General features: G+C 45.9%; 1 pseudogene; it reads left to right on the top strand.

The window, feature by feature from the left end:
* The first annotated feature begins 596 nt into the window (after positions 1-596).
* LOC100395631 (cytoskeleton-associated protein 2 pseudogene) lies at positions 597-2,623 on the top strand (annotated as a pseudogene).
* Positions 2,624-14,543: the final 11,920 nt, after the last annotated feature.

Below are 14,543 nucleotides of genomic sequence, written 5' to 3'. Positions count from 1 at the left end.
AAGAGTGAGATGCTTTTGCTTCAGTCTAGGAAGCTGAGATTTGGTGAGGGAGAAATGGGATTGATTCTTCTCACCGTGAAAGTCCCTAGGTGGGAGGTTCTGTGACCTGTACCTAAAGCCCTGCATTACATAAGACTTAGACTTGACTTGGTGGTTACAATCCCTGACAGTAGGGCAGCCCTGCCCTCTGGTGGCCTCCCAGTGCAGTGCCATCACGGGAAACGGGAATTTCTTTTCATTTTACCAGTTCCTTAATTCCCTTATAGACATCTTGGGAGACATATAATATAGGAATAAAAAGTAATCTCATTACCTTGATACCCTTGATGCCACGGGAACTTTCACTCTTATGCCTATTTTAAGCCTACTTTATTGATTCAATGAAGTGTTTACAAAGCGTGTACCGCGTCTCAGGCAATGGCTGTGAACAAAACAATTAAAAATCACTGTGGGCGGCGGTGGCGGCGTCTGAGGGCTTATCCGCGGCTGGCGTTTGCGGTGTGCGGCCGCGTTGGCTTGAGAAAGTTCTATTTAGGCGCTAAAGCGGAGATGCATCCCCCGACCTGACGCTACAGTGAGTACCCTGGCTGTGCCCCGAGACCTGCAGCTGCCCCTGAGTCAGAGGACCCAGTCTGCATTCAAAGAGCAAAGAAAACAAAAACTCCAGGAACATTTTTGAGAAGAAAAACACTTTTTGCACACAAGCAGGAAAATGAGATGTTATCCAGTAGAGGTCAGAGAGCTGTGACATCTGAGGACCAAGTTCAAGAAGGGACTGAAGCGCTGAAACTTAAAACAAAAAATGGCTGATAAAATGTGAAGAGACCTGTAGGGAGCAAAAATAGTACAATCGTGGGGAGAAATTGTATTCCTTTAAAACCTTCAAATGAACCAACCAATTCAACTGTAGTAATTGACACACATAAACCTAAGGATAGTAATCAAACCCTGCAGTCGTTCCTAACTGAAGATGATCCCCAAAGTCAATGTATGACATGAAGCCAGGCATTTCACCTGAAAAACAACAGTAAAAAGAAACAGATAGCTGCAGAAAAACAAAGCAAGATGCTAACATGCCCGAGAAACCCGTGCTTGGATCTTATCGTGGCCAGATTGTTCAGTCTAAGGTGAATTCATTTAGAAAACCCCTAAAAGTCAAAAATGAGAGTTCTGCAGCAACAAAGAAACTTTCAAATCACTGTCCCTAGAGCCACAGAGCCTCAGCCTGTAAACACCAGCAGTGTAACAGTGACAAGTAATAGATCCTCAAGTGTGACTGCCACCACGAAATCTGTGAGCACTACATCTCAGAACACACAACTCGTGCGACCTCCAATTAGAAATCATCACAGTAATACCCAGGACGCTGTGAAACAAGGCATCAGTAGAACCTCTGCCCATGTTACAATCCAGAAAGTACCTCGTGAAAAAGAACTGTTAGGATCAAAAACAGCTTTACTTAGTGTCAAATCCAGTTCTTGTCAAGATATAATAAGAAGTAAGACACTGTCAAGAAGCATAGCATCTGAAGTTGTGGCCAGGCCTGCTTCATTGTCTAATGACAAACATGGAAAAGTCGAAGCCCGTTGACCAGCGAAGACATAGTATAGGAAAAGCAACTGCTGATAGATCAGCTCATCCCAAAGAAACTGCAGAAGAGAGAAAAGCTCGTCTGAGTGAGTGGAAAACTGGCAAAGGAAGAGTGCTGAAAAGGCCTCTGAACTCAGTAGTTATTCAGCATGACCCCAAAGGACAAAAAGAAAAACCAGTTGGGTCTTTTTGGATTACCATGGCAGAAGAAGATGAACAAAGATTATTTACTGAAAAAGTAAACAACACATTTTCTGAATGCCTGAATTTGATTAATGAGGGATGTCTGAAAGAAGATATGCTGGTCACACTTAATGACCTGATTAAAAATATTCCAGATGCCAAAAAGCTTGTTAAGTATTGGAGATGTCTTGAACATATGGAACCAATCACAAGTCCTGTTGAAAATATTATTGCAATCTATGAGAAAGCCATTCTGGCAGGGGCTCAGCCTATTGAAGAGATGTGACACACAATTGTAGAATTCTAACAATGAAGAGTCAAGAAAAAGTTAATTCGGAAGAAAATACAGAGAAGTCTTGTGCAACCAAGGAATTCGTCACAGAAGTCAGTGCTGAAGATACAGGTGTTGATGTAGATCCAGAAAAACTGAAAACAAGAGTAAACATCATAGAAATGTGCTATTCCAAGATGGTGAAAAAGAGCAAGAGCAAAACAAAAGATCCAACCCATGATATTAAAACCCCCAATACAGAAACAAGGACAAGTTGCTTAATTAAATATAATGTGTCTACTATGCCATACTTGCAAAGTATGAACAGGAAGGTGCAGTTTGAGGAAACAAATTCCGCATTTAAGGAGCTGAAGTTTTTAACACCAGTGAGACGTTCTCAACATCTTCAAGAGAAAACTTCTAAATTGCCAGATATGTTAAAAGATCATCATCCTTGCGTGTCTTCATTAGAACAGCTAACGGAGTTGGGAAGACAACCTGAAGCTTTTGTGTGCCGCCCGAATGCAGCGCTGTGCCGGATGTACTCCGAGGAGTAAACGACAGAGGAGAACCAAAGCTCTGATGGGGAATTGGGTTTTTATGATTTGTGGGGTGTTTGTTTGGAGTAGCTTTATATTGCCCTTAGGTCTGGAGTTGGCCAAGTACCTGCGCATCCTAAGTATTCATGGCAGTGAGTTTCTTTACTAACGTTCATGTTATGGCAAGAGTTGTACTCTGCATTAGAAATCTAATCCTACTGTTTCAATCTCAACTGACTGAGTTTTTACTGACAAAAAGATAGGTAAATTTTGTCAGCTAGTTGACTATGTTCCTTGGATATAAATAGGTTATAATACTAGGCTGTTCACTTTACTAACTATAAGTAATGATGCATCATTAGAAAATGAGTTATTCTAGTTAAAATGTGTATGTTTGCATTGACATGTTTTTAAAAGTTATGATACACCTCCCTGCCTTTAAACAGAATAATTTGGGGGGGGGGGCGGCTTTCTTGGATTAGTATGAAAGTTAAAAATTGTATAGAATGACTCTCTTTGAATATTAAGACACAGGAGGTTTAGCTTGCTTTCTCACCAAATCCATGTTACCCAGACTTGTGTTCTGCTGTCCCTTGGACTGCCTGTTGATTGATGAAAGTGTCTGCACTGTCTCTTTTCGTCAGTAGTAGTCTGTGGTCTCATGGCCTCTTTTGATTATAACTCGGGTCACCAAGAAGGATGGTTAATTAAATAACCCCATTTATAAGAAAAGATACTTTGCGTAAGAAAGAAAAGACGCCAGATTTAGTGGTTTAACTTCTGTAACTTCACCTGGTAGCTTTTAAACAATTAGAATGGAGCAGGGAAAGAATACATCATACTGAATACATGTCATTCTAGTTTAGACAGCATTTCTAAAATACCTGATAGTTACACAGTTTTCTCTCCACACATAAATACCACCACGAAAATTGTTTCATACGTTTCTAAACTAATACTTACATGACACACATCATCTGTCAATTCTATGGTTTCAAATAAGTGACTCCTTAATTGTAAAAGATTAGTTTAAAAACTATATGAATGTGGTCAAAGATCACATGCTTAGTCGTTTTTATGTTCATTCCATTTGTGTATCTTTTTTCTATTGACTTCTCATGTTCTAGAGAGTAAGGTTTTTATTCTGTGTACCTGATATGTATACAATAAAAATAACTGTATTTTTTAAAAAAATCACTGTGTTTGCCAGGTGCGGTGGCTGTAATCCCAGTACTTTGGGAGGCCAAGGCAGGCAGATCATTTGAGGTCAGGGGTTTGAGACCATCCTGGCCATCATGGTGAAACCCCATCTCTACTAAAAATATAAAACTTAGCTGGGCATGGTGGCATGCCTGTAATCCCAGCTACTCGGGAGGCTGAGGCAGGAAAATCACTTGAATGCAGGAGGTGGAGGTTGCAGTGGGCCGAGATCATGTCACTGCACTCCAGCCTGGCAACAGAGAGACTCCATCTAAAAAATAATAATAATAATAATAATAATAATAATAATAAATCACTGTGTGCAGCTGATATTCTGGCTGTAACCATTTTGTATTTTTTGGTTCTGATATCTTCACTCCACTTAACAGTCTCTGTTGCCATACTTTTCAGAAACATTAGTACTGATGGTGCAGCCACTGAGGGAATGTCCTCAGCCAGTTTCCCAGTGGGCATCCTTGTATGGGTGGCTTCTTCAAATCACAGAAAGGGAAGATAACAAGCTTTCAGTTTGGCCAGGAACAGTGGCTCACACTTGTAACCCCAGCATTTTGGGAGGGCGAGGCAGGCAGATCACTTGAGGCCAGGTGTTTGAGACTAGCCTGGCCAACATGGTAAAACCCTGTCTCTATTAAAAGTACAAAAAAATTAGATGGGAAAGGTGATAGACACCTGTAATGCCAGCCACTCAGGAGGCTGAGGCAGGAGAATCACTTGAACCTGGGAGGCAGAGGTTGCAGTGAGCCAAGCTTACGCCATTGCAATCCAGTCTGGGCAACAAGAGCCAAACTCCAACCCAAAAAGAAAAAAAAAAAAAGAAGAAGAAGAAGAAGCTTTCAGTTTACCTGTAATCCCAGCACCTTGGGAGGCGAGGAGGGTGGATCATCTGAGGTCAGGATGGTCACCAATCTGGTGAAACCCCATCTCTATTAAAATACAAAAATTTGCCACCGCACTCCAGCCTGGGCAACAGAGCACGACTCCATCTCAAAGAAGCTTTCAGTCTCTTTATTGGCAAGAGTGAGGGAAGCTGCCTCTACTTTTAGTAGAGACAGGGTTTTACCATGCTTTCACTGTCCCCAAGTCCAGGATGCCTGGAAGCCACAGGCCAGAAAACAGGGCATGCAACTTCCATTCCCAATACCGCAAATTTACTCAACAGCTGCTGCCTGCTGGGAATTATTTTAGGGGCTGGGGAGACAGTAGGGAAGACAGGCAGGCCAGGTGCAGTGGTACATGTCTATAATCCCTAGCCCTTTGGAAGTGCCAAGGAAGGAGGATTACTTGAGCCCAGGGGTTTGAGACTAGCCTGGGCAACATAGTGAGACTCCCACCTCGACAAAAAAATTTTTTTTAATTAGGCATGGTGGTGGATGCCTGTTACCAGCAATTTGGGAGGCTGGGGTAGGAGACTGCTTGAGCCCAGTAGGTCAAGGCTGCAGTGAAACATGATTGCACCACTGCACTACAGTCTGGGCTACAAAGCAAGACCCTGTCAAAGAAGAAAAAAGAAAGAAGAAGTCAGCCTGGTGGCTCACTCCTGTAATCACAGCACTTTGGGAGGCAGAGGCAGGCAGATCACCTGAGGTTGGGAGTTCGAGACCAGCCTGGCCAACATGGAGAAACCCCGTCTCTACTAAAAATACAAAAGTAGCCAGGCCTGGTGGCACGTGCCGGTAATCACAGCTACTCAGAAGGCTGAGGCAGGAGAATCGCTTGAAACCCGGAGGCAGAGGTTGCAGTGAGCCAAGATTGTGCCATAGATTGTACCATTGTACTCCAGCTTGGGCAACAAGAGCAAAACTCCACCTCAGAAAAAAAGAAAGAAGAAGAAGGAAGGAAGAGGAGGAAGAGGATGAGGAAGAGAAAGAAGAAGGAAGAAGGAGACCGGCAGAGCCCTGTGCCCTGCTGGAGTTCAGGCTGTAGAGAGGCAGCATGAAACACATGACCAGAGGAATGATTCTCACTCATCACATTGTCGCACAGGAGCCCCGGCTCTACCCCATCCACTTCCCCAAGGAAGTCTTCTCTAAGCTAAGAGCTCAGGGGTAGAAGGAGCCATCTGGGCCAGCAGTGAGAGAGCACCATGTGTGCACGTGGAGCACACAGAACAGAGGAGAAGGGAGGAAGAGGGGAAGGGGAGCGGGCCAGACCTCACAGGACTTTGTCAACTGGTTGGGAAGTGTAGGAGATCCTTGCAGAAACAGGAAGCCACTAAAGGGGTAGAGCACTTTTGAGAGGCACTGGCCTTTTAGGAAAGTCCCCTCTAATGACATTACCAGTCAGAAAATACACTAACTGGAAGAAAGGGAATCAGAAAAGAGTCCATTCATAAGAGCAACACAAAGAACAAACTGTTTAGAAATTGATTTATCAAGGAGTGTGTAATACATTTCTAAGGAAAAGTTGTAATCTTGATTGATGGACATAAAAGAAGACTTGAATAAATGGAAAGACACATTTCATTTTAAACAAAACCCACTACTGTGAAAATGTTAAGCCTCCTTAAATTTACCTATATATTTGCCAGATTCATAAAACCCAAATCGTAGGGCCCAGGCTGCCTCCTTTCCCAATTCCCAGGACTTTCCCTCCTCAGCACTTATGACAATATGATTAAATGTATAATGATGTGTTTCATGCTGCCTTCCCACTAGACCCATAAAATAATAAGAAAATTCATCTGGAAAATATATAAGTGCAAATAGCCAGTAAATCTCTAAAAAGTAATCCTACCGCATAGTAGAAATACATTAGAAACTGGGAGCAAATAAAGCAATTTGGCACACATACAAGAATAGGTAATAAGATCAATAGAACACAATGGAGCCACCAAAACAGACCCAAGTATATGTGGAAATTTAGAATATGCTAAAGCAGAACTACAGCAGTCAGGAAAATGGATTACTCAGTAAATAGTACTGGAGAAATGGCTGGTCGTCTAGAAGACAGTTAAATGTGGATCCATACCTTTCTCCTTTACATCAAAATAAACTTCAGGTAGACCAAAAACGTAAATGTACAATGACCACATTATTAATCTGAGTCTAAAAAATAAAATTCCTTGTGGCAAAAATACATAAAGACGATAGATTAGCCGGGTAAACATTTGCTACAATATGAGAGACCATGTGTTAATTTCCTCAGCTACAAAGAATGATTAGAAATCAATAAACCAGGCCGGGTGAGGTGGCTCAGGTCTGTAATCCCAGCTACTCCAAAGGCTGAGACAGGAAAATCAGTTGAATCCATGAGGTGGAGGTTGCAGTGAGCTGATATCGCGCCATTGCACTACAGCCTGGGTGAGAAGAGGGAGACTCTATATCAAAAAAAAAAAAAAAAAATCAATAAACTGGGCCAGGCACGATGGCTCACGCCTGTAATCCCAACACTTTGGGAGACCAAGGCGGGTGGATCACCTGAAGTCATGAATTCAAGATCAGCTTGACCAACATGGAGAAACCCTATCTCTACTAAAAATACAAAATTAGAAAGGAGTGGTGGTGCATGCCTGTAATCCCAGCTACTCGGGAGGCTAAGGCAGAAGAATCACTTGAACCCAGGAGATGGAGGTTGTGGTGAGCCAAGACATTGCGCCATTGCATTCCAGCCTGAGCAACAAGAGCAAAACTCCATCTCAAAAAGAAAAAGAAATCAATAAACTGGGCCAGGGTGGTGGCTCATGCCTGTAATCCCAGCACGTTGGGAGGCTGAGGCAGGAGGATCACTTGAGGTCAGGAGTTCGAGACCAGCCTGGCCAACATGGCAAAACTCCATCTCTACTAAGAATACAAACATTAACCAGGCATTGTGGCCAGCACCTGTAACCCCAGCTACTCAGAAGGCCGAGGCAGAAGAATCGCTTGAACCCAGGAGGTGGGGGTTGCAGTGAGCCAAGATCATCGCACCACTGCACTCCAGCCTGGGCAGCAGAGCGAGACTCCATCTCAGAAAAGAAGAGAAAGAAATCAATAAACCACAGATAAAGAACAAATTGAAAAAAGAAGCAAGAGAACAAGCAGCAGAAAAGATTCTTGTGTATAAGAGATATGTCAAAAGCTCCACTTCATTCATAATTTTTAAAAAACAAATGAAAGTAAAATGCCATTTTTCACCCATCAGATGGGGAAGCATTGTTAAGAGTGAGGAGAAAGACCAGATTATTTATGGAAATGGAAATCAGTAGAGCCATTGTGAAAGGCAATTTGGCACTAGCTATCAACATTTTAAGTGCGCATCCCCGGAAGCCACAATTCCACGTCTGAGGATTGATTTCACTGCAGCATTATCTGTAAGAGCAAAACACTGGGAAACAAGGGCAGCAATCCTCGGGCGTGTTGATATGAACAGAGCCCCAGAGGGCAATTTCCAGTGAAAAATACACGGTGCCAAAGTCTGGATCATTGGTTTTTAAGGTTACATACATAGACGCCTATTAACGATGTACCTGAAATTACATACACACACATAGAAAATCATTTATATGCTTTGAAAACAATTGGAAGGGTTACAGAAGAAACAAGTTGCTCTGAGAAGCAGGCCTGGAGGTTTGGGGATGAGGGAGAGGGGGTTCTGTCTCTGACTTTCACCTAATATCCTTTAGCATTTGAGTTATTGCCGTAAGAAGGTGTTGCATAGGGCCGGGCGCGGTGGCTCACGCCTGTAATCCCAGCACTTTGGGAGGCCGAGGCGGGCGGATCATGAGGTCAAGAGATCGAGACCATCCTGGCCATGGTGAAACCCCGTCTCTACTAAAAATACAAAAATTAGCCGGGCGTGGTGGCACGCGCCTGTGGTCCCAGCTACTTAGGAGGCTGAGGCGGAAGAATCGCTTGAACCCAGGCGGAGGTTGCAGTGAGCCGAGATTGTGCCACTGCACTCCAGCCTGGCGACAGAGTAAGACTCCGTCTCAAAAAAAAAAAAAAAAAAAAAGTCCCAAGCCGCCGCCGCTGTTGCTGCGGCAGCTTTCCGATCATGCAGGCTGCAGTGGCCTGAACTGACCACAGGGGGCATAGGTGAGTTGTGGAGAGACTCGCGGCCGCCCCGGTGCATGAGGCGGCTCGGACCGTGGCACCGCTGGCTGAAAAGAAACAAATGGATTCCAGATTTACTTAAAGGGCAAAACTGATAGAAGGAATGGTGAGAACAGAACCATTCTCTGCTCCCACGGCCACTCTTCCCTCCCACCTTTCTGCCTCACGACAAATGACATCCCATAAGACCTCAGTCTCAGAATCGAGGGTCCCATGAGGCTAACGCTGGGTGAGGCGCAGAACCAGAGTCTGGGGACCCTCAGAGATGACAGCAGGTTTGGGCCCAATTCTGCCCACCTACCGCCACTAGCCACCCTCCTGGGCACAGGTCTAGCACAGGCAGGACCGTGCATGGCATTCGCTGAATGAGAATTTGAATGGGTGCTTTCTAACTATAACTCTGGTTCATGCGAGATGGGGAAGGGGGCCTTCTTGTCAGGTGCACCCACTGTGCACACCCTCATTTCTCCCTGCCTCAACCCTGGTTCCTCTCTAGTGGGGACCAGTGACAGATTGTCCTGGCTGGGCAGACAGGCCCAGAGGGAAGGCTGCTCGGATCCCTGCCTGCACCCTGAGCCCTGGCCCCCTCCACATCCCACGCTGCCCGTTCGCATCTCCTGCTACAGGACATGATCCTCCCAGGCTCACCCCATGGCCCTTCCTACTGGGCACGCCCTTTTTAAGACTCTGCCTACCTCCAGCCCTCAGCACTTGCAGGCCCCCAACCCAATGAGCAGGAGCCACACACCAGTCCCAGATTCACCAGGAAAATCAGTATGGCTTCTCAGAGGAGGCGACATCTGAACTGGGCCTTGAAAGATGGAGAGGAATGAGCCTCTGCCAGAAAAAAAAGGAAGGAGGATGTGGGTTCCAGACCCAGCAAGGGTGGGACTGAGGGCTTGAGGCAGCTGTGTGAGAGGCGGCCAGGCTAAATGCTCTAGGGTATCACAGCCAGAAGAGTGACCCCATACCTCACTGGCCCTGGTGTCCTAGTGTCCTCCCTTCCTGAGCTGCTGCTCACACAGGTGTGTGCTGGTCAAGAACATGTGGTCCACCTCTCTGCCAGATTCAGAATTCCTGAATGAAGGGTCTCGGCCTTCAACTCTGTGAGCTGGGTGCCTGGCACACCCTAGGACTTAGGATATAGCAGGTACGGGCTGGGCGCAGTGGCTCACACCTGTAATCTCAGTACTTCAGGAGGCCGAGGCAGGTGGATCACCTGAGGTCGGGAGTTTGAGACCAACCTGACCAACATGGAGAAATCCCACCTCTACTAAAATTACAAAATTAGCTGGGTGTGGTGGCAGCACCTGTAAACCCAGCTACTCAGGAGGCTAAGGCAGGAGAATCGCTTGAACCCAGGAGGTGGAGGTTGCGGTGAGCCAAGATCACACCATTGCACTCCAGCCTGGACAACAAGAGTGAAACTCCATCTTAAAAAAAAGGGATATAGCAGATGCTCAGCAGATGTTTGTTGACCTCAAATATAGATACATACATACATATATATATTATATATATACACACATATATAATTGTGGTGGTTACACAACTGTAAACAGAGGTGAAAATGCATTGAGTTGCATACTTAAAACTGGGGAATGTTACTGTTTGTGAATTATGCCTCAGTAAAACTGACAAGAAAAAGCACATTTTAGAATCTCTGGGTTTCCAGGTTCACCAGGCACTTTCACATAGTTTATCTCCAGTAGACCAAACAACAGCCCCATTTCACAGATGGAGAAACTGAGGCTAGTGACTTGCCCACATCCCATAGTGGTACACCTGGGCATCTCCTTCAGAGCCTATTGCTCACAGGATATGGCCCTGAGGTACTTTTTTTTCTTTTGAGACAGAGTCTGGCTGTGTCACCCAGGCTGCTGCACAGTGGCACAATCTTGGTTCACTCCACCTTCCAGGTTCAAGCTATTCTTGTGCTTCAGCTTCCTGAGTAGCCGGGATTACAGGCACGTGCCACCACACCTGGCTAATTTTTTGTATTTTTAGTGGACATGGGGTTTTGCCACATTGGGTAGGCTGGTCTTGAACTCCTGGCCTCAAGTGAGGCCTCTCAAAGTGTTGGAATTACAGGTGTGAGCCACTGTACCCGGCCCGTGAGGGGCTTTTGAGAGGACAGAAGCCAGTCATGGCTAGGATAATCCAATGTACACAGCCTACCGGGTGCGGCCGTCGCTGTCTTGCCCTGGGAGAGTTCAGCCCATGTAGGAGAGGTTCAGTGGGTCGGTTCTGCTCTGGGGGTTTCTCAGGCCAGTCTGGGAGACACTGGGTGACACTCACATTCCTGCACCCCCTAGTCCCAGCCCCAGGTCACACAGACCACCCGCTGTCATCGGGTAGGTATTAGGATCTGAGTCAGATCCTAATGCGGCCTAAATTTGGACCTAAAGAGGTGGCAAATTGGGTTGCCAGATTTAGCAAATAAAAATATAGGCCAGGCCAAGAGTGGTGGCTCACACCTGGAATCCCAGCACTTTGGGAGACCAAGGCAGGAGAATTACTTGAGCCCAGGAGTTCGAGACCAGCTTAGGCAATGTAGCGAGACCCCTATCTCTACAAAAAATATAAAAATTAGATGGGTGTAGTGGTGTAATCTATTCTAGAGGCTGAGACAGGAGGATCCCTTGACTCCAGGAGCTGAAGGCTGCAGTGAACTATGATTGTGTCACTGAACCCCAGCCTGGGCAACAGAGCAAGGCCTTGTCTCAAACAAACAACAAAACAAAAACAAAAAACCAGGACAAAACGTTTGAGACATTCTGATACTAAGTAGGACATCCTGAACAGGATAGATTTATACTAAAAATGTATCTGCTGCTAATCTGACATTTGCATTTAACTGGACGTCCTGCATTTAATCTAGGCAATCCAAACTGAAAAAAAACAAAACTAAAATTAACAAAAATTTAAATTTAATGAACTAAATTAATAAAATTTAAAACAAAATTAAAATGCAACAAAAGTAAATGTTTTAAATGAGTTACATTAAATGAAACGTGAGAATAGAATCCCAAAAGAGGTGAACACTACACAGGCGCGCACGCCTGCGCCCAGCGCCCGTGGCCCAGCAAGATGGCGAGGCCGCGCCCTCCCTACCCCGGCGCGGGGTCCTCGGGTCTCTGTGCTGCACTCGCCCGGGACTAGGACGCTGAGCCGCGGATGGTTCTGGAGGCGTCGGCGCCCCGGGATTCCCTGGCCGCGCCTCTCGGGCGACGATTGCCCGTGAGCCTCGGGGTGCGACCTCCCTACCGGGAGCCGGAGGGACGCAGCGGTCTCGCCACCTCTTTAGGCCGAATCTGGTGCTTTCTGGAAACGGCCTCCTGCGGCTCCAGAGCGCCTGCAGGGTGAGCAGAGGCTGGTCTGTTTTCCAGAAAGCCGCGCGCCCTCACCGCCCCGCGGGGGCCTTCACGGCCTCTGCTGCTGTCTCGCTGGGAGAAGGTCACCAGCGCCACCGAGCCCCTCGAGGTCCCAGGACGCCCGCCCCCCGTGGGAGGGTGACGCCGGTGACAGCTCCTCTAGCTGCACTCTGCTGCCCCTCTCATTCTGTCGCTCAAATCCCAGGTGTGACACTGTGCAGGCCAAAACGGGTGAGGGGCCCCTTGGTTTCCCCCCACAAATCTGAATCCTGAAAGGCGCCCCAGAGGGTGGTCTCGAGTTGAACACCCTCCGAATCATGCCTTCAGCGCTTCTCCCTGGTGGAGAGGACAGTGTGGGAACTGGCACCCTCTCACACAGGCAGCCCAGGGCGGATCTGGAAGGAGAAGACGCCTGGGAGGAGCCCAGGATGTCTGTGGAGTGACCTCAGACCTTGGTTGGCCTTTCTGTCCCCTCAGCCTAGGACGCCCTTGGCCTTCTCTGTCCTCTGAATTCCCACCCCATCCTTTAAGGCAGAGGATGACACGCTTTTTCTGTAAAGGTCCAGATAGTAAATATGTAAAGTTTTGCATCTAGTCTCTGTCACAACTATTCATAGAATGAGCATGGCTGTATTTCCACTAAATTTTGTTTATGGATATTTTAGTTTTTTTATTTTGCTTTTGCTTACTTGGGGAAAAGCTGATCTGTACCTTAGAAAGGGTAATAATAAAGACATTATAATATTAAATTAAGAATACCTAATACAGTCATAAAGGTCCAGAACCGTATGCCCAGGCGCCTCACTTTGTGGGAATGTATCCTAATGAAATAATTCAAAGAAATAAACGTGCCCTAGGCATAATCACGTTCATTACGGCATTATTAGCAGGAGCTAAAAATGGAAAACAACTTCACCACCTAGCAAGGAAGAATGGTTAAGTGAACGATTTTACACCCACTAGATGGAATGCTGTGTAGCCATTAAGTGATTATTGCAAGGTCTGTAGAAACATGGGGAAATGTTTATGATGCAATCTTAATGAAAAATGGTTTAACATGAAGTGGTACATTCTCATGGATCTCAACTCCTTCAGAATTGCTTTTTCTTTTAATTGAAAATGTTATATAGATAATTGCTGATTCACATGCAGTTATAAGAAATTATACAGAGATCCCACCTCTACCCACTTTTCCCTAATGGTAACATCCTGCAGAACTACAGTACAACGTCACAACACGCTGGTCTGATTCAGATTCAGATTTCCCAAGTGTGACTTATACTTCAGTGTTTTGTTCTATGCAATGTTATCCCAATTGTAAATTACAATTTTACTAGGGCTGCTTTTTTTTTTTTTTTTTTTTTGAGACAGAGTTAAGCTCTTGTTGCCCAGGCTGGAGTGCAATGGCATGATCTCAGCTCACTGCAACCCCCACCTCCAAGGTTCAAGCAATTCTCCTGCTTCATCCTTCCAAGTACCTGGGATTACAGGCAAGTGCCACAACACCCGGCTAATTTTGTATTTTTAGTACTGATGGGGATTTCACCATGTTGGCCAGGCTGGTCGCAAACTCCTGACCTCAGGTGATCCACCCACCTTGACCTCCCAAAGTGCTGGGATTACAGTCATGAGCCACCACTCCCAGCCTAGAGCTGTTTTTTAAAGCACATATGTGCATATATAGAAATGTGTTATATAAACAGTGGGATTTGAGAGGCTTTCTTTTAAATGTTTATCTTTAATGCTGCTATGTCATCAATTAAAAGCGGGGAAATGGGCTGAATGTGATGGCTAACACCTGTAATTCCAACATTTTGAGAGGCCTAGGTGGGAGGACCACATGAGTCCAGGAGTTTGAGACCAGCCTGGGCAATATGACAAGACCACCACCTCTACAAAAAATAGAAAAATTAGCTGGGTGTGGCACCGCGAGTCTGTGTTCCCAGCTACTCAGGAGCCTGAGGTGGGAGGATTGCCTCAGGGCTGGAGGTCAAAGCTGCAGTACACTGTGATCCTGACGTAGCACTCCAGCCCGAGCAACAGAAACAGAGTAAGACTGCCTCAAAAAAAAAGGAAAAGAAAAGAAAGGAAGAGGGGAAAAGTTGAGCCAGGGTGGAAGAAAGGAGGGAATCTTGGGCCAGGATGGCAGAAAGCGGAGATGCCTGCCTAGCCTCACCAGGACTAGCCATGCCATCTTGGGCAAATCAACGAACAGTCTTTGAACTGCAGTTTCTCAACAGTCAAGCAGGAATCATTTCCTCTGCCCTAGCTACCTAGCAAGGTTACTATGAGGTCATTTTTGCCAAACTCAGGTAACATTCTCCAGGCACAGTCA

Source organism: Callithrix jacchus, chromosome 14 (genome assembly GCF_049354715.1).
Source record: "Callithrix jacchus isolate 240 chromosome 14, calJac240_pri, whole genome shotgun sequence".
Lineage (NCBI taxonomy): Eukaryota > Metazoa > Chordata > Mammalia > Primates > Cebidae > Callithrix > Callithrix jacchus.
This window is presented reverse-complemented; position numbering and strand designations above follow the sequence as displayed.